The sequence below is a fragment of the Falco naumanni genome, chromosome 3 (genome assembly GCF_017639655.2).
Source record: "Falco naumanni isolate bFalNau1 chromosome 3, bFalNau1.pat, whole genome shotgun sequence".
Lineage (NCBI taxonomy): Eukaryota > Metazoa > Chordata > Aves > Falconiformes > Falconidae > Falco > Falco naumanni.
The window spans coordinates 7,342,180-7,362,190 of record NC_054056.1 but is presented as its reverse complement, the minus strand read 5'-3'; the positions used below and the strand labels follow the sequence as shown (position 1 = coordinate 7,362,190).

General features: G+C 44.5%; 1 protein-coding gene across 6 annotated transcripts in view; it reads right to left on the bottom strand.

Moving 5' to 3' along the window:
- Positions 1-19,582, bottom strand: part of LOC121084966 (CCN family member 2-like) — a 42,860-nt gene extending 23,278 nt beyond the window's left edge. For 4 of the 6 annotated variants that reach the window (XM_040587092.1, XM_040587094.1, XM_040587091.1 and 1 more), the window contains exons 1-5: positions 19,397-19,545; positions 18,755-18,908; positions 18,168-18,277; positions 9,653-9,991; positions 8,569-8,780 (exon numbers count right to left, since the gene is read on the bottom strand). The gene's annotated coding sequence lies outside the window, so the exon portion shown is untranslated. Of the gene's footprint in view, positions 1-8,568; positions 8,781-9,652; positions 9,992-18,167; positions 18,278-18,754; positions 18,909-19,396 lie in introns of all 6 variants that reach the window. The other 2 variants (XM_040587097.1, XM_040587096.1) reach the window with 2 other exon arrangements.
- Positions 19,583-20,011: the final 429 nt, after the last annotated feature.

Sequence of the window (20,011 nt, the reverse complement as noted above, 5' to 3'; positions counted from 1 at the left end):
GTGCCCTGTGAATACCGTTGAGGAAGGTGACTGGCATGGCAGGGAGGCAGCGGTGCAGGATGTGCACACAGCATGCTTGGCAAGAGGTGGCTGACTTGTCAGAGGAAGACAGATCAGCGTAGCTCAGGAAAAGGCACTTTAAAATAATCTTGTCACTCAGATCTCTCAGGTGAGGCCATGCAATGAGCCTGGGGAATGGCGCTTCCCATCTTCTTACAAGGTTTGTTGTTTTATTTGGTTGTGGTCGAGTTCTTTCCCGAGTGCAGGTGTTCCTGTTTGCACATTCAGCAACACTTCCCATCAGTTCATGGCAGAGTGAAGCTACGAGGCAACAGCAGGTCTGCTCCCGATCTCTTCAGAGCCACCGCACTCGTCGAGTGTCCCCTACGCACAAGGTCAGAACCAGGTCCTTTCTATCTCCCAAGAGAGACACACATCTGCACTGAGGCTCCTGGGCAGACAATTCAGACAATTCCATGTAGAGCTTTTAAAGACAGAAGCTCCTAATTCTGGAGTATCTGGGGTTGTTCTGACCCAGGTGAGAGCTCAACAGGCAGTGTGACCCTCTGGATTTTGGAGAGTATCAGCAGAGCCATAGCAGGAACAGTCAGCAATCATCAGTCCTCACATTTCTTCTCTATCAGACTCTCTCCTCAGGTGACAGGAGGGCCCAGGTACAAGGGAAGGTCTATTTTCATGTTGTGGATGCTGTAAAATTAAACTGGAGGGAGCACCTGTGTGTCATGCAGGCTGACGAGCTCCTCTATAGTACCAGCTCTTCCCAGGTGTCACGTGCTTGCCCTTTTCTTAGGGAAAATGGATGTAGAAGGCATCGAACAACCACAGACCTCACACCACAGCAGTCTGTTTCGTAGCTGCTGGAAAACAAAGAGCATCTTCAGTGCTGGGGACAGGAGCTGGTCCTGCTGCAAATCTTATCCCTGCTTTGTGGATACACAGCATACCTGTGTCAGAACACCTCCCAAGGCCAGCAGCAGCATGGCTACAGCCCGTAATGGCTCTGGTGAGCCAGGCTTTAGCGGGAAAGCTGAAATTCTCCTAGCAGGATTAGGGCTTTCCCCATGGCATGGGAGGGAGGGCAAAAATATTCCTCCTGTCCTTTCCTTTCCTACGCAGAACGGAGAAGCAGCCAAGATTTGAGCCTGCTATTCCAGTTCCAGATAAGTGGAATAGTCATAAAAGCGTATGTATGAGATATGAGCGAATGTGAGGGAGGGTAGGGGCTCAACGGTGGCTGTACAACCCTTCCACATCCTTCACAGGAAGATATTCACTCCATAAATATCACGGGTTATGGCTGGGCCTGGAGTTCATGCTGAGTTTAATGGACTGTGCTAAGCAAGCAGTGTGCGTGTGAATGTGCGTGTGTGTTCCTTCTCTCTTGCTGGAGGGAAGCTGTTCTGGGTTCTCCCTGCTGGCCTGCCAGCTCCTGAGCCAGGGAGCTCTGCGGGCTAAACTGGCATTTCAATATATAGTGCTGGCGTATTTAAGGAGGGGAAGGCAGGCAAAGCCATCCATTGTCAGTGAGTATGGAGCTTCTGCATGAGAGCTACGGGAACCTGAGGTCTGCAGAGAGCGAGAAAACATTGGTTAGAGGTAGGACCTGGGAGGACCCACATCAGTTTACACCAGTTGAGCATCTGACCTCAACTCCCTTTGGGCTTTTGGCACTCAGACTGCTAGGGTGCTTTTGGAAATAATTCTAAGCATTTGCCTGCATCTGTAGACCCCTAACTACCTTCAGTTCAGCAATGGATCTCAATTTCTTCTGGCAGTTGGGGTTGTTTTGATCAAGGTTCTGGCCTGCCTGAGGGCTCAGAGCCAGCAGAGAAGCTGCTGTCAGCATTCCCAAAGCTCAATCCCCTCTTCTGTTAGAGCATCCTGCTCCTCCACGTTCCTGTTTCATATACCTGGAACTGCTGTGAGCACAGCAGGATGATCCCCCAGTTATATGGCCGCAGGAACTGTCGCTCTGCAGTCCTCCACGGCATTAATCAACACGCTCCCTCCAAGGGTTCCTTCTTTGTTTACAAACTAAAGAAACGCAAATTCTTGTGTTACTGAGAATTTCCGCTCAGCTGTGGGTCACATTTTAAGATTCTTCTGTTTTTCTTTCCAAGTAACAAATGTTTGTTTTGCTGAAGAAAAAGGGAGTGATCCTGTTCCACTCGAACGGGTGTAAATCAGGAGCAATTCCACTGAATCCAAGGGGCCAGGAGCAGGGAAAATCTAGCACGAATAGTGTATCCTGCCCATTTCTATGAGCATATGAAGGCCAGATTTCTTAATTCCTTTACCCCCCACTGCTTTTGTTCTCTTCCCACCCTTGTCCTGTCTCCCTGTTAGAAAGAATGTCATGACTGGGATGTCACAGAGCAGTTATCACTAGATGTTTGGTTGGTGGTTTTTTAATAAATATATTATGTTCTCCAGATGCTACAGAACTGAGTAGGCTTCAGACGATCACCTCTGCTCTCATTTACACAGCTATAAATCCTGAGTCACTCCCCTTTACTGCAGCAGACCAATGCCAGATGCAACTAGAGGAACGAAGATCAGCATCCAGCCCCGAGCTACTAAAAGCAAACTGACCAATTGCATTTCTTAGAGAAAGACTTTTACAATGATTAATGACAGACAAACAAAAGAGGGGCCCTGGGACACGTTTCTCCAAGTCACAGCAACTTTCACTTAAGCAACTGGGACATTTTTTAAAGCCCAAAAGAAGAGAGACATAACCATTTACTGTGCTCAACTGACCTAGTTTATTTTTTTCTTTCTTTCTTTTTAAGAAGATACATGCTTACTGGGAACATGAATGAAAAGGTCCTGTTCACAACTTTGCCTTGACATTGCCTGAACTAAAAGTCATTCGGGTTTAAGTCAACATGAGTCAGGCGTCAGGAAAAACAAATGGTTCCCACAGCCCCAGACCAGAATCAGTGTCCTTAAATACAACTGCTTCTGCTCTTGGTGGTGCCTCAAGTCCAGGCAGAGTCAAAGGAGCTTTTCTAGATTTATGCAACTTCTGCAAAAACCAGAATCAGCCATAGTTTCGAGATCCACCTGATAACACTGCTTTTGCTCTTGTGGTTGTGAACAATTAGTCACAACTGCATTTTAGTTCGGTTTCAGTGGGCTAGTTGTAACTCCAGTTAGAGTCTGGGGTCTGAGGAGCACTAGATGGGAAAAAGTCTTGCAAGAAAGGCCTTGTGATCTTCCCAAAGGATGGTTGAGAAGCAGAGGAGAAGAGCGAAGCGAGATCACTTGTACACTTTTTCTGATGAATTTATAGAGTTTAGAACATACAGTTGTTTCCTTTTTCTGTCTCTTCTGAAGCAAATCGTGGACATTTGTGTTGTGTGGATACAAATTTACAGACAAAGTTAGTTGATTCTTCAAATGGTTCCCAGATCCTGTTTACAAATTCTTTTATACTTTAGATCAGATGCGTCAGCATGAGCCAGGACACCTTTCATTGTTCTGGTAGCACGAAGCAGCCATAAGCCCAGTTTAGTCAGCCAGTTAAAGTGGATTTACTGGTGCTTTGGACTTGAAGCTGCTCAGACAGCCAGAGGATATCAGTGAATACTGTCTGCGGCACATTTCAGATGGATCCTTACAAAATACGCGTACTTCCCTAAGAGAGATACTTGTGACACTTTATTCTCTCTTCCTTTCATAAACAACGTGCGTTCTATTGAAAACAGCTGGATTTGCACCAGTATCAGAGAGATTGTGGTCTGTGCTGGTCTTGTTTTGACAGTCACAGGTGTCAAAGATGGTCAGTAAAGGACTTTTTCCTTTGAAGGTACAAAATGGATGCAGCAAGAAAACTGTATTTTAGACACACGTACAACTCTTACATCGGACTGTCTGGGCATGTTAAAATCTTTTTCACATGGCTTAGTGTTTACTGGTGTCAGAGGTGGATAGCCTCAGTGCAGCTGTTTGGCTCATTAGCTCTCAGAAATAGAGAATGTTTGTCCTGGGAACAGTATTTATAACCTTCCTAAGGCAAATAAGAGCCAAGACATTTCAAAACACGGTTTGTACTGGAGCGATATCTCTCCTCCCCAATACCCCACCACAGAAGTTTCTAACTAGTCACCGGGATTACCAAGACAGCAGGGAACCTAGCAGGAAAAGGGTATTCTAGATCTTGTAGGCCAATCCTGCTTTCAGTTAGGGTAAAGAAAGAATCTTCTTGAATTGATAAATCTGTGGTGTTACCTGGCCAAAGCAAGTTAGGAAAGAACCATTTCTCATTCCTTTTTTATGAGAAAAGTTTGTGCAGTGGGAGAGTTAGAATGGACTGTTTGCTAATGCTCTCTTTTATGAAAAAAGTTTACAAGGTGGCACAGGTGAGGCTTTCTGAAGTGTTTAAGTGCTGCAGGAGCCTATTTAATGGTTAACCCTAGCCTGGGATAACAGCTGGACTTGATGATCTCAAAGGTCTTTTCCAACCTAAATGATTCTATGATTCTATGATTTGCACCACTAAAGTCATTCAGATATCGTCAATAAAAACTTATGTGACAAGACACGAGAAGAAAAGGATTTTCTGCAGAATCAGTCACTTTCTTATATTTCCCTTGCCTTCTTTAAGATTTAGGTATTAAAGCCTTATGGCCCAAAGGAGAACTAATTTCAAATAAAATGATAAGTATCTATTTGGAGATCTTCTGGCAAGTTTTACAGTATCACAGGGTTTCTTAAGCAGCTTTTCCAGTGCCTGAGAGCACATATTTTCTTTCCCCGTAGAAAAGCGGCAACTATTTGACATTCCACTCCTCAAGGTGCCTAGTTCCTCCTGCACTAACACCACATCTCTGAATGATGGATTTGTGTGACCAGCACTATCCAAATAAAGGGAACCGCCAGGCTTTCCCAGAAACATGAAATGGCCACATCCAAGAACCTCAAAGGCAAGTAAATATCCTCCTTTTTAGAGATGAGAGATAAACAGCTATTCAGCAGAAGCTGTGAAGACAAGATTTGACGCACATCCTTACATTTTTCACTAGCAGCTAGTGATCTAGGGCATTTTCCAATCTTGTGATATATGATTTTTTTTTTAATGCTAGCTAACTATCTTGTGAAGAATCAACCTCAGTTTAAAGCCACTCCTTTCAAAACTGAATCTCAAGTCTTTTATATCCTACTCCTTTCTTTATTCCAGGCTATTAGGGACACACTGCCACTCTGAGCAGACAGAGACTCCATAGGTCCTTTCCCATATGCTGATGCAATTGAGAAGACTCAGAAGGCAACATAGCTATGCTACAGTAAAACAGGTACGGTCGTTTTCATAATTCCCACTGAATATTCCCAGCTTGATTTCCAATCACACAAAACAGGCCAGTCACTTCACACACTCTCGGTGCTTCTTGACATGTTACTACCTATGTGACTTTTATTTAAGTCAGATGTAACTTCTCAGGGTTAGCAAGAATGGGATCAGATGGGAACAATCCGCTGCTACTTCGTTAGGAGGGATGTGAGTTGCAGTGAGTCTAAGACTAGAAGTCATGATAAAGGATAAGGTAGATGGATTATAAATTTCAATGAGGGATGCTGGAAAAGCCTCAAGAAGGAATAAAAAATTAAGCAGAAGAGAAAAGTCTGTTTTGAGAAAGCGCTGATGCCAGCTTGTTGTGTTTCTGGAGCCCATATGTGGATCTGTATATTTTTACATCAGCACCTGTCCAAAAGACATCCCTCCCTGTAGATGCCCCTTCCATAGGAAATTTCCATGGACACACTAATTCACAGCTGCATGCAAAACGCTTTGCTGTGTCCCCTGGATGTTCCTAACCCTTAAAACACAATTTCAGAGCATGGCTAGAAAATCTTGTCACTTCCCAGGCTGGTATGTAGTGTTCAGGTGTAACAGGAACTATATGGTTACTTTGCAAAGTCCCGCTGAGAACCACATCCCAGGTTTTTATAGATTTAGGCTTTGCTTAGCATTTTCATTTTTCCCATAGGACAATCAATTGGCTGCTTTGGATATGAGGAAATCTGAAAGTGGTTTCCATACTTACAGTGGGAGAAAACAACAGCATGCCCTTATGTGCAAGTCTCAGTTATTCCCACCTCCTGCCTCAATTTAACTTCTGCAAAGGCAAAGTCATCCATCAATCCAAGGACACATGTATTTCTTTCCTATTTGCATGCCATGAGACTCAACAGCAGCGTGCAGAATGGAGCACAAAGGGGGCACCTACACAGCATGGCCAAAGCACTGTGGCCTGACCTGACTCTTCCTTCTACTTCAATCCTGAGTCCCCTGCCTCCTGTCACACTCACATCAGAACCACTCTCAGTTCTTCTGTCCGCCACCCCTGCGGCCCCAGTCACCTCACGCAGCCATCACTGTGCCTGAAATACAAATCCCTGAGTAACAGAGCCAAAAAGCTGAACTCACAAAGCAAAAAGAGAGAGAAAAGCATTTCATGTGAGAGAGGCCAAGCCTGCTCCAGCCTCATCTCTGATCATACCCAGCCAGCCTCTTTCTCTTTTTGCTTCATTTCTCATTTTCACTGGTGGCACAAAAAATTCTGTCTTGTAACAAGCTGACCTTTCAGCTGAACTTCTCAGCCCCTCCTCATTTTTGAATCGTATGTCAACAATTACACTAATATTGAACATTCACCTATTCTGAACGTAGCGCTTTCCAGTCACAAAGCACCTTGCAAAGTTTAAAAGTTTGCCTACAAATCCCCTGGGAAGCAGCTTTCCATCCTTGATCCCAATGCACAACAGAAGGAACTATAGTACAGGGGGGAAAGACAACTTGCTTGAGGCCACACAGCAAGTCCACAGCCGAGCCAAGAGCAAAAGGCAGCTCCACTCACTCCCCACTCCGAGCTTGAACCAGCCAGTGCTTTTTCATCGGCACTGACAAGACAGATATTCTAGTGATTTCAGTGAACAAAGAGGGCCCTCTCTGAGCTGTCGTATGCTGCCATGTGTTTCCCTGCTGTCAATGATTATCCATGGGATTCCCAACAAGGACCTACAGTCACTGGCAACATCTGCTGCAGGGTTTCTCAAGGGGCTGAGGACAGGCTGTTTTTAGCCCTTCGTTTATTTGGACAAGTTCACTGCTTGCCAGAAGTGCTGGCCCCCCCCTGCCCCGCACACACATACGCCCCCCCCACACGCTCTTTCGAGCCAGGGAGCAGAGGACCTTCCATCCCACACAGGCTGCTTTGTAAGGCCCAACTCTGCAGGAGGTCATTCCTCCCTTCTCTCTGGAGCCAGCTGCTAAAAGCAATGCTGAGATCAGACAAAAGATTTCACCCGTCAGTCGGGCTGGGGAACACAGGGATTGCTGTCCCGAGTCAGACCATTGGCCTGATAAACCCAGCATCCTGCTTCTGGCAGTAACCACCCACCCTCGACGCGTTGGAGGAACACAATTTCCCCTTCCACTGATGCATCTCGCCAGCCATACAAAGCCTGCTGTGGTACACAGATAAAGGTTTCCTTTCCACACAGCCAACAGAACAGGAAAGACCAAGCTCCTGCTGCCCAGTTCTGTCCCAAAAGTCACAAATACTGGTTTCAAATAGAGCCAAGGTGATGCGCTCAGAGTTGAATCAGCTCTTGCGCTTCCACATGGACCAAAGAGGGTCAAGACCCAAATTCAAAGATGTTGCAGGGTGTTGGAAAAGCCCCAGATCTAGGAGCTGCTTAAGAGGTGGATGTTCAATACAGGCATGGCACAGGATCTGTTCTGTACTGGACAGTGTGGACACTATTACCACTTAAAGGCACTTATAGGCAGGATGCTACAAATGTGCTGGACTGCCAGCCCTGTTGATCAGTCCATTACAGGATCCAGTTCTCCTTTCACATGCAGTAGTGTAGGACAAGGTTTGGACAGAAATCAATGAGACCACACAAGACTAAGTTTGGCTAAAGGAGATGATCCACCCAGGAGAAGTGACCATCGCCCTGTCTGTCTTCCTTCTGAATGTTTTTACTCTGCTCCAAAGCTCTCTTACCTCTTCACTTCACTGCTACAGTTACCAGCAAAGGATTTAGTTAAATGGCAGAGGAGAAAACATAGCTCTGTGAGATTTTGTTTCCTCTGACAAATAAAGAAAACTCAAAGGGTCAGTTCATGGGTCTTCAGGGAACTCAAGAGACCTGTTTCCTTCTCATCTGTTTGCACCTTAAAGTGGATCCATTCACATTCACAACTAAACCCTTCTAATTCAGAGGTTCAGTTCATTTGCTCCTAGAACAGCCTATTTTGGAGATCTACGAATGTCCTGAGGTGCTGAAGATGAATTACAAACATCTCCAAGTCACTGAACAAACACGTGCAGTATTTATGCAGTAATGCATAATTAGGAAGTGATGCTTTGTCCAGCACTCAATACAAGAAGGCTGGCTGCGTTTACATATATTCCAGGAGTATTTTGCAGCCCTAAGTCTTATCACATTGGGTGGGACCTTAGCTGATATTAACAATTAACTGGGGCTAAGCAACCAACAGATGGATACAAAATCTGACCTCTAAAGAACACTCACATGCCGCAGGCTTTGGTGCTGCCAGTTCATTACCAACACAGTCCCTCTTGGTGATTTCTGCAATGATGCTGCAAGGTCAGGGTTGTCAAGTTGACACAGCAGTTAAGAGTGAAACGAAGGTCAGCAGAGATGTCAGGAGAAAGGAAGCCTTGTTACGGGTTGAGTTTAGTCCCAGGAGGAAGATGCAGTTGCTCTCCAAGGCATTATGAAATCTACAAAAAGAGAGATTCATCCTGATCATAAGAAAAGAATGTCTCTGATCTCCTCCTCCTCTGCAGCGATGCGCCACCCCACACAACAGAGAGGAAGGATGAGTAACGCAAGCTCACAGCCCAGGCACCCAATAAAGGGAATTGGTGGGTCCAGACCAAAAAAGCAACCCCAGGTTTGTTCACATTGTTCAGGGTTACGGGTTCTCACTCTGCACTGGAAACAACGCTAGCTTATATTCAGGGTGGCCGTTCAAAGCTCATGTTCTGCTGCAGCTATTGTTCTGCGTGACAAACACAAAGCCTACGGTAAGTGAAATTACATGTTGGGCTTGTTTTTAAAAGCATTAACATTTAGGGGAAACTATGAACTTGTACCACTTTGGGCTAAATCTGAACAACAGAGAAAATAAATCAGAACAGGCCTCATGCCCATACTTTTCTATGAAGAAAGTTGTTTACAATGCATATTACACTCCAGAATAAATCTGGGATAAACAAAGTTGAACTCTTCTCTGTCCCTCTTCCTGTGAAAAAATCTTTTCAATGGAGAACCAGCCCACCATCTGCTCACCCCATAAGACTTGTTTAACTCCTTGTGAATATCGGCACAGACATTGTGAAGGACAGTCTTCTCCTCATCCCATGCGCTATTCAGCTGTGCTAGTGTTTCCAAATACTCCTTCCCTTGCTTTGTTAATCAAAATACACCTTTCCCCAAAGACAGCAGAACAGCTTGCCTACATGCCAGCTACAGATCTGTTCTGGCAGGCGCCAAACACCAGTAACTTCAGCAGAAAGCAGGAGAAGATGAAATTGTTAGTTTGCAGGAAGTGCTTAGCACATTTAAAAACCAGGACCTCTCTTCCCTGTACCTGAATGGTTGACCATGGCAGAGCTTTTATACCCAATGAAGAGCAGAACTGGGTAGCAGTGACCAAACACTGAAGACACAAACTGTTTCCTTGGACACAAATACTCAACCACACACATATGTCTTGCTCATTCCTGCAGCCAAGACTCATTTTGAGGTCCTCATGACTCAAAGCAGGGCAAAAAAGAGCTTCTCTCGGACTAGGCTTAGCCTCCAGTTGCACAAGCATTCACTTCAGTAGAAGCACTGGCTTAAGCAGCTCCCATATTTCCACCTCTTGTCACCCTCTCAGTCTACTACAACTCGTTTCTGCGGATGAAATATGGATTCAGGAATTGACCTGAAATAAAAATAAAAATAACAGAAAGAAAAATAAGGGGGGGGATTTGTTCTTTTTTCATTTTGAATTGAGATCATTCTCTAGCTGGGCTATCACACAGCCATGCAAAAGGTACAGCAGGATGAGAGAGGGGAACAGAGCAGGCGCAGAAACAATCAGCCATAGCTAAGGGAAAGCCACTGCATGCTGGGAGTGCGCTGCTGCTGAAAAGAAATACTTGTGAAACAAAATCCTCACTGTGCTAAGCCTGCCCCAGTTTGGAGCTATTTGTTTTGCACTGGAGCCTTGAAAGCCTGTCCACTTCTGACTGAGAGCCTTCCATAAAGTGAAATCCCCACTTGGCTGCCCATTAGCTCGAACGGATCATTGTACTGCGCTGCCACCACATTTTTGGGTCCATTTCCGACTACTTTGAATAAAAACAACCTGAAAGTCTCAACCGAAGAAATAACTTTGTTGACAGAAGAAGAAAAACATAGAACTGTTAATGTAACTATTGCTATTAATAATCTTTAAACACCCAGGCTGAAACTTGGGTAAGGCCCACAGGAAGGCAAGAGGCAAGCTCCAGGTCCTTGTGGTTCACGAGAATTTCCTGCCTTGTCAGCGCACGTTTCCTCTGCTTCAGGGAGGGATGGTGTCCAAGGCAAATGGCATTCCTTTCACGCACCCACCAGGGCATCGTCCGAAGGAAGGTGCGGCCAAGTAGCTCTAACGCTGACAGATGGTGATTTAGAAATTGAACCGCTGGGACACCCAAGCCAAATCAGATATGGGGCCTCAGGGATACTGGTGGTAACTCCAGTAAGGATGTGCAGCTATTACTCAAATTAATTCTGACTGCTGCTTTCCTAAGGAAGCTGTATCCAGCAGGGCGAGGAGCATTTCTGCACCCCCCAGAGACCACCAATTGCACGTACTAAGCTGATTGTTCCCCACCTGCCTCTTTGCAGCTGCCTCTCGGAGTGCTGCAAGGGAGCCGCAGCATTCCGAGCACGGAAGCCTGCGGGGATTACACGTTGCTGCTGGGGAGCAGGGGGGAGCCTGTGAAATTGGCCAAGCTAAATGGCAAGATCCCAGCGGGAGGGAGTCCCATGATCCCTCTGTTTTCATAGTCCAGTGAGAAAATACTTCCCATCATGTTCTTTTTCATCAGCAGACAATCTTCTGGAAATCAGACCCTTTTCAATTAGGTGCCCACACATGGATTTAGGAATCTGGGCAATCAGGTTTGTAAATGTTTAGGGCAGGATTTTTCAAAAGCATTTGAAGCACATGCTTGTAAAAATCCGTCCTCTAGCAGAAAAGACCTCAAGGTGCTGTAGAAATGTTCTTTAATTAGTGCATGCAATTTGTGAGGTTGAATTATTTCCTTAGCCCCATTTTATAGATAGGAAAGCCAAGGTACAAATGAGGCAGCATGTTTCCCAAGGCTACATAGCGTGCTAGTGCCCGAGCCAGAAACAGACCCTACTGCTTCTGACTCCCAGTTTCTTGCTCTAATTACCAGAAAATTCCTCTCCTCTATGGCACAGCCAACTGGTTCCAATAATAAATCCAAGCTGTTGCAAAGATCAAGTCCATTTTTTCACTGCTTAACCCAAAAAAACATTTAATTTTCAAAACACAGGTTTGGCTTTTCACCAGAGAAAGGATTTGTTTTTCATTATTCATCTGGTTTTTGTTTTTTTCTCTCTCTTTTAAAAAGCCAAACATTCAATCACTCTGTTCAATATAGAGTTCCTAGGCTAGGAGCACTGCAACTATCGTTACCCTATAAATCTTCATTATTCTTACTATAAATACACTTCTGTATTTTTCATTTTGTTATTTTTATGACTAAATATGGCACCTTTAGCAAACCTCAAAATGCTTTCCAAAATTAAGAACTTTGAATCAAATCCTGTAGTCCTTATTTCTGAGAAGAAACACTTTTTTAAAAATTGTAACATTCCTTGGTTTATGTCCAAGGCAATAACATTAACCTATGGCTTTTCAACACTACTTTAATTATGCCAGTCTACGGTGGTAAAGATAATACTGCCTTACTTAGACACGGTCAGATTGTTACAATGGTACCTTATGTTACCTATTCCTGTAGGGGAATAAGCCAAATCAGGATAATTTATTATTTTTTTTAAACTGTGCCCACTCTAGGTATGTCAAAACAAAAGATTTCTGAAGAAGCTTTAATATTAACAGGTACTTCTCCTAGTATGAACAGTATTCACTGCTGGGCTAAAAAGGAGATACATGCACAAAAAAATGACATTTGTCCTTTTCTAAAAGTAGCAGGATATTATTTCTAGCTTTTCTTTTTTATTTGTTTGTTTTCCTAACCCAGACATACAGATTCTGTGGAAGCTGGAAGATTCTTAGATGAGTAGAAAGTTAGTGAAAATAGTTTTATCACAGAGTTTACGAGTGTAAAGACTGATCTGTTGAAATGAGAAGCAAATGTTAATTAGATCCTTCAACTCCATTTCTCATTCCCGTTTGGCACAAATGAGTAATTAACGTTGCGGAGAAAGGATGCTTTTGTTAAAGAACTAAATCCCACGGACACTTCCCACCTTGTCCAAGAACCAGTAACTCTGTGAATAGAACAATAGGGTGGTTAAAATGACTGAATCCATCCGCCTTTTATCTCTGCTCCCTCTGTGGAACTGTATCTGCTGATAAATCAAAGATCGACTCACTGGTCAAATTTCTCAGATGCATCTTTCAATAATACCTGTGATCTTCCAAGTGGTAGAAATGATCAATCAAGATATGCAGTTCTTTATAAAAAGGACCGTGATTCCTCTGTCAGCAGCACCCTACAGAGTAACATGACCTGCACATTCTCCTTCACCCCGTAAGAGGGGTTGTCCACAGTTAATTTTCTAGTACAACAGCAGGCAACAGAGCTTCACCATGGGTAGTGCTAACTTTAAGATACCTTTATGGGCCTTTTGGTTGTATTTCCTTAGGTCTAGAGCCTTGTGCTGAGCTAACAGGCAGAAGCTCCAAAAGCAATACCATTCAATGGAGAACCAAAGAGCTTTAGGGCTTGCAAGCGGTTCAAAGGCAAGCAAGGAGATCAAAGTTGTTCACCACGTGCCAGCTGCTGCAGTGGTGGCACCACTAGCCTCTCTGCCACACAAAAGAAGGAAATTAATCATTTTTTCCTGGATGCTTTTGATACGGACACTAGCTCTTTTTCATCAAAGCCAAAGAATACCTGGAAAACCACGTCAGAGGATTTTAAATTATGTCAATTTATCTGCAATATGAGGAACACTACAAGAGGAGAAACTGGCTGGGTTGAAATTTAACAATCAAAAATCCACACAAAACCTTTGTTGCAAAACTCAAGCCTATGAAAACCCTCACCTACTGAACTTACAGGCTGAACAAGAGGGAACGTCTATCTTCCTTCAAGTTTGTCAGCGTTCACGAAAACAAGAGCAAGCTCAATAAAAAAAAAATCTCATCACATTTCTAGCTCAGTACAAAGACTTGCTGAAAACCTTGCAAACAGGAATCAGTTAACTACAGTTTACTTCTGGAACCATGCTAGCCTAAGGCAAAGAGTTCAGACAGCAAGGCTTTATCCTCTTTAAATTTAGGAGAAAACTCTTTAAGATTCCCAGCCTAATTCCCTGATCTATGTTTGCTGGAATCAGAGAAGCAATCTAAATGACTGATTTTTTCTGAAATTTTCAGCAATCGACCATCTCTAAAAAGGAAAGTCTTGGTAAACCGGGTTGTTGGCAACCAAGAAAAGATACAAGTGGCTACAGGCTCTCTGCTGACTGAAATAATCAGTTCAGTTGGCCTCTTTGAAGCAGAACATTCCCCCCTTACCCCCCAAAACGGGTACTGCTCCATCAAATCGAGAGAATTTCAGGCATTTATAGCATTTACTACACCCAGATACCCTCAGCTTAGCCTTACAGATTTAATATACCCTGCAGTATGCAAAAGCACAGGTACCCCATCCTGGAAGAGGTATGAATATCATCTTATTTCTCCCCTGCTTCCTCATTCATTAGGACTGGTTTATTTATTTTAAATATAAGGTTTAGATCCTTAGAAAATTCCCTTGAAATCATCTACCCAGTAATTGTAACTGTGACGGTCTCGTTCCCAGAAATGGTCAGGGTTTCATTTATTCCAGTTTATTTTGCATAGCCCATTCCAGTGCTACATTGTAAACCCGAAAATTTACTGGAGTCAATGGAAGATTTGCACATGGCATCGACTTTAATGCAAGCCAGCTCCCTGGATGCAAATATACCTCTCGCACCCGTTCAGATTTGCTGCTCCTGAATGTCACTGAATCTTGTTCCAAGCACAGAGGAACAGCAATCTTTCTCACCCCCAAATGCCTCCACATGCATTATCAGGCATATATATACCATACTCAGGGGGTTCTCTGATGCACTTAGGAAAAAACACACAAAAAATGACATATGAAGCCTACTGCCTAATAAGAAGAAAACTTCTGCCAAAACCTCATTGAAATAAATGTGTTTTGCTGCAAGTTAAGCAGCCTTCCCAGCCTGCATACAGCAGAGTTACAGGAGAACAGATTCAGCCCTCTTACCTTTCACTCATTGGAAGACTGTCCTTAGCAAACCCTACCCTTCATCTTTGATTTCTGGATTAAATAAATCCAGTTCTTTCAGCTTCCTCCCGAGGTCCAGAGTTTTAGACCTCTGGTTGTTCTTCTTGTTCTCCTTTGGTCTCCAGCGTGTCCTTCTATTCCTTAATGCCCATAGCTGGGAGCACCAATGCCTACCAGAGTGGCATGATTAATTAACCCCTGTGTCTCACGTGACTTTCCTGCTAATACATGCCAGAATAAAATGAGTCTTTTTTTACAAAGCACCAACTGTTGAATCATATTCAGCTTGTGGTCTACTAAAACCTCTGCACCCTTCTCTGCTATGCCACTACTAAGCTATTTCCCACCTTTTATTCATAAACCCATCCTGGCTTTCCTTGCTGCTGGAACAGCTGTGTGGGAGACCCTGATACACCTTTTCTGGACTTCTAGGAAGAAATGTACTGACAGTAAATGCTAATTCAACTGCACAAGCTCCTGGAGAGACAAAAAAAGATGAGTGAGCCCTGACAGTTCCCTGAGAAGCCTCCTTGTTGGTTCTCCAGCAGCATCTGAGTAAGGATACGATCTGTAACTGCTCCAGAAATTAATCCATGCATCCCTTGCGTCACAACTACAGGCATGTTATCTTTCTGATCAATGACCATTTGTGGGGCTGCGCAAAAGACATTACCAGCAATCTCCAACTGCTGCTACGTTCAGTTTAGGTTGCAGGCAGCAGACAGCACCAAGTAGAGCCAGCTGCCACTTAACTGGGACCAAATCACCACATGCTTCTGCTCTGTCACCCAATGCCCAGCTCTGCCGCTGTTTTGTGAGGCTGGTGGATGCTCCACCCGATTCCAGATTTTAACTTACAGCAACAGAGTGCAAAAGACACATGCTCAATGAAGATTAAACCAAACACTTCACACACTGCTTGGAGCTTGGTAAAACTGAAACCCATAGAAAGTGCTGTTATCTGCATTTTACAGAAGGGATTAAGAGAAACAAACCCTGATTTAGTCCCTTAACTCCAGGCACTTGCTGGAAGTGCTTCAATTAGAAACCTAAAGTGAAGAGCGGATCTCCCACGCGTGCTGCACCGCTCCACACACACAGAGATGTACCCAGCTGCATGCTGGGGAGAGCGGCAGACTCCTGCAAGCTGCTGCAATGATGACTGGTCAACTGGCACTGCCACCTTCCAGCCGTTTAAGACAGACACCCTGACAAGTCCCTTGTCTCTCCCGTTAGTGCGTGATGCCCACGCCTCATGCTGCACAGCTCCACCCTCTTCACCCTGCCAGGCACTGTGCCTGCCTTCCCCTGTGCTGGATCCATTTAACACTGCATTTGCAGGACCTATAGGGCTTTCTGTTGCCTTGACACTGGACAGTAACAATTTAAATGGACTAGGGCTTCTGTTCCCAGCAACATCAGAAGCATCTGTATTGAGTCATTAGCTGAACCGCTTTTGGAGTTACACAGCATGCTCACAGATGTGGTGAAAAAAACTGTTTATTTATTTTACCTTGAAACATCATTGGCATAAGATCCCACAACTGACTATGTATGGACTACAAACATCCTGGCAGATACCCCAAGAGCCACTCTCAATCCAATATCCAAAACCGGGATTAAGTCTGTCCCATAGGATCCTTATGGAGGATGTAAACAAACAAGCCCTGCCAGCTAGTAAATTATTACTGTGAACATCCGGAACATTCTTATTTGACCTATTGACATTTTCATAAATTCTCTGAGGGTGAATTCCCTGTAGTACCAAGGAAAAAAATAAGAAAAAGACTTCTGTTTTTGACCCTATTCCTGGTAAATGACATCCACAGTCTACAACGGGCCCTGCTGAATCCTGGCTTGGTGAGACACAGTGGTCTATTATTTGATCCCTGTGGGGATAGTTGAGGCCTCCAAAGAAATTCCCTCTGAGGAGTGAGTAAGGACATCCCTCACTGAAGATATGAAGTGGATAAAAACTACAGAGGAACAGAGATTGACTGATAGTGTGGGAACAGGAATGCAAAATCAGGAAGGGGAGCATGTATGCTCATAGAGGGGAAAACTGACAGACCTGGGAATAAATTCCTCTAGCCCTGCTTGCTCGTTGATGTGCCTAGCTAGGTATTCTCCATGCTGAACTCTAGATGTTGCTGCTCAGAGTCATTCAGCTCAGCAGCCACTCAAGCTTGGAAGATATTCCTTTAAAGGAGCAGGAACAGAGCGTCCTTGTCCAAACTTGGATTTGTTGGGGAATCTTACAAAACCCACAGTACCAAAGAAATATGAACATGGGAGTATCATGCGTCTTCACCTTTTCTTAAATACAAGGCAAGAGAGAACATCAGGTCTCTACCACTGCACTGTGCCAATATACAACAAACTGGGTCTGGATAAGAAAACCAGCAAGCACATGCGTATCAATAATGAGCTTTTACTACCACTACCTTTAAAAATACCACTGGTAGCTAGAACTCAGTCAGAAATTATTTTTACTTGTTGTGAGATCAAGATAGGCACAGCAAGTCTTATCAATAAATAAATAAGAATGTCAAGTCTACAATATTACATTGGAACAAAAAAGATCCCAGATCTCTGTACCACTTTAAGCTGCGTTATCTTCACCATATAAAAAAATGGTTTTGATCAAATTTTAAGACATACCATCTCATGCAATACTGGAAAACAGATTTCATTGCATATTTTCTCCTGGATTACTTAAATTACTTTCAGAATCTCAGAAGCCATTCCAAGCTCAAAGTTTTGCTTTATGTATCTTTTTTTAAAAAAAATTATTTATTATTTCAATTATCCCTGGCCAAATTCATCCCTGATCTCAGTCCATTGGCTACAGTTGTCTTAAGGCAGAGGACGGACTTGGCACCTGCAAGACCAACAGTGGGGAAGGCTCTAACACAGTCACATACAATACCGAAGGCAGAAAAACTATTTGTGTCAGTTTCAAGCTCAAGCTAAAAATAGCAAATTCAAATTAAAATCACCCAGGCCAGATTCTCATGCTCAAAACCATTAATTTCAAAAGCTAAAACCACTCAGGGCGTCCCCCAGGGAGGTACTGCGTGACCCTTAACTCCAGTGAAAGTTACTGAGAGCTGAAAGAGCTCTGAAGCTCACAGGATTTGGCCCTTTGACAGGCTGAGCTCCTAGTGATCAGCTAAGAAACAGACCGACCAGCATTACCCAGCCCTGCGGGGCACTCAAGGATCACTCCTCCAGTGGATTCCAGTAAATGCCAACTGGAATTTACTCAGCAGTTTTCAGGACCAAGTTCCTAGACCAAGAAATCACTACTGTCCCAGCAAAGGTGACAAGATATACAGATGTTTTGGCAGCTGACTACTGGACTACTGACATCTGCGCACAGGACAGAGGAATCCCATGTCTTCCTATTATGAGCTGCTGCCTCTTTGCCAGTTCACAATTTTTTAAGGGGGCATAAACAGTTTTTTCAGGTAATATTCTTCTGGCAGTGTTTTTGCTCTGTCACAAGGTTAGGTGCATAAACAGCAGTCACTTCAGATATAACACTGAATATAAAATACTTACCTTCTCCTGGTCCAACACAACGACATGATCCTGGCTTCCTTTTGCATTTTCATTGCCCAACATCCATCTCTATGGATTATCCCAGGAAAAGCAAGTTCTGTATTACTCAGCTGGAAGGAAGAACGGAAAGGAGTTATTAAAGATACTGGACTCACTTCATCAAATGACAAAGAACAAACTACTTACAACTGAGTTGTAAGGAAATAACACAGAACGAGCAACAGCTTTGTGGGCTCTGCAAAGCAGAGCTCAGTGCTAACCAGTGGACAAATGGCCATTTCACACAAAAAAAAACCCACCAAACATACTGAAAGCTGACACCCGAAAGGCAGTCTCAGCAGGGACTTCAAAGAGGGTGAATTTGCAGGAGGCCAGGCACAAGAAGTTCTACTTGACAACCAAAGAACATCTTTATGCAACAGTTATCAGCCGTGGGTCTTGCTAGCTGTCTCAATTTTATGCCAGATTTTGCAACGTTGTAGGGAAGAGCTTGGAAAAATGACCTGAGGGTGCCCTAGGGACTCAAAAAAAAGAAAACAAATAAATCAAACTGTAAATATGTTTTTAATCTTATAATTCTTGCTCACCCATGACTGCTGAAGAGTTGATACTCTAGAGCAATCAGTACAGGCCATGGTGCAGAATGATGATAGACATACAGATCCTGCCCAGTATGAAGATGAAGAATTTTCAGTCTCTTGCAGAAATGTAGTAAGGGTCAACATTCATTACACTTTTCATCTGCAGGGAAAAACTGAGCAAATAACTTTTCGTCCTACTCCTGGTCGGTTTCACACATTAGTCACTGGAATGAGGATGCTTTGGTGCACGATTTAAGCGAATATTCACACATGGCTTCAGAATTACTTTTAGAGGATTGGCTTCATCGCCCCATGCTGCTCTCACCGCACTACAACGATGCCCAACTTCACCGCCCGAAAACCCCCAGCCACCAACCAGCGGCCTTGTGCTGCCCTCTCACGGGCTGCAAACAGCAGAGCAGCAACACCTCTGCTCGCCGAGACCCAGAGGCAAAAATAGCGCGGAGTGTTTGGAGCGTTCCTGTTGCCATCGGCTGGATTTATGGCACACTGCAGTGCCGGCACAACCACAGCCAGCGCTTTAGCAGCTCTGCCCCATGCCTGGCTTTCCGTAAAGAGGGTACAGGGCTCACAAAGCACAGCTCCCGTGACCAGAACTGCAGTGTTGGGCGACGCCAAAATACCAACCTGCTCACAAGCATGCAGCCCGCAGCACTCCAGGTCCACTTGTCCCTGCTCCATCACAACTAGTGCTCTCACGTGCTCCGGGAACCGCCACCCTTGCTGTCAAAGGCCTAAGGGAGTAAACAGGAGACGAGGGGGGATTACACCGTACCAAATCCAACCCTGCATGCTGGGCTGACAACCCCAAAGACTGAATCTCCTGCTTGCTAACCCCAGAGCAGGGGGAGCCCCGGTCCGGCTACTATTCGGAGCACGGCTTCTGCCCTGTTGGGTGGAGGGGAGCAGGGGTTACAGCCTTCCACAAACCTCCTCACCCCAATAAACCACAGCAAGCTTTTGACCCGTGCTGGTATTGCCAACAAGTGTCTGACGCTGCAAACCCGGTGCCAGCAGCGACGGCACTGCTCCGAGGCCTGCGCTTAGAGCAGGAAGCTGAAAAACTTCCACATGGCTCATTCCAGCACCTCCCGCCTTGAGGAGATGACCAAATTGTTTGTAAAACGCTACACCAGCAGGAACGTTATCCCTTTACTACACCAAATCATCTGTGATACACCAGTTTCCACAGCACTTACGCAGAGCAAGGCACAGCCCTCTGTGCTACTACGTGAAGTAATT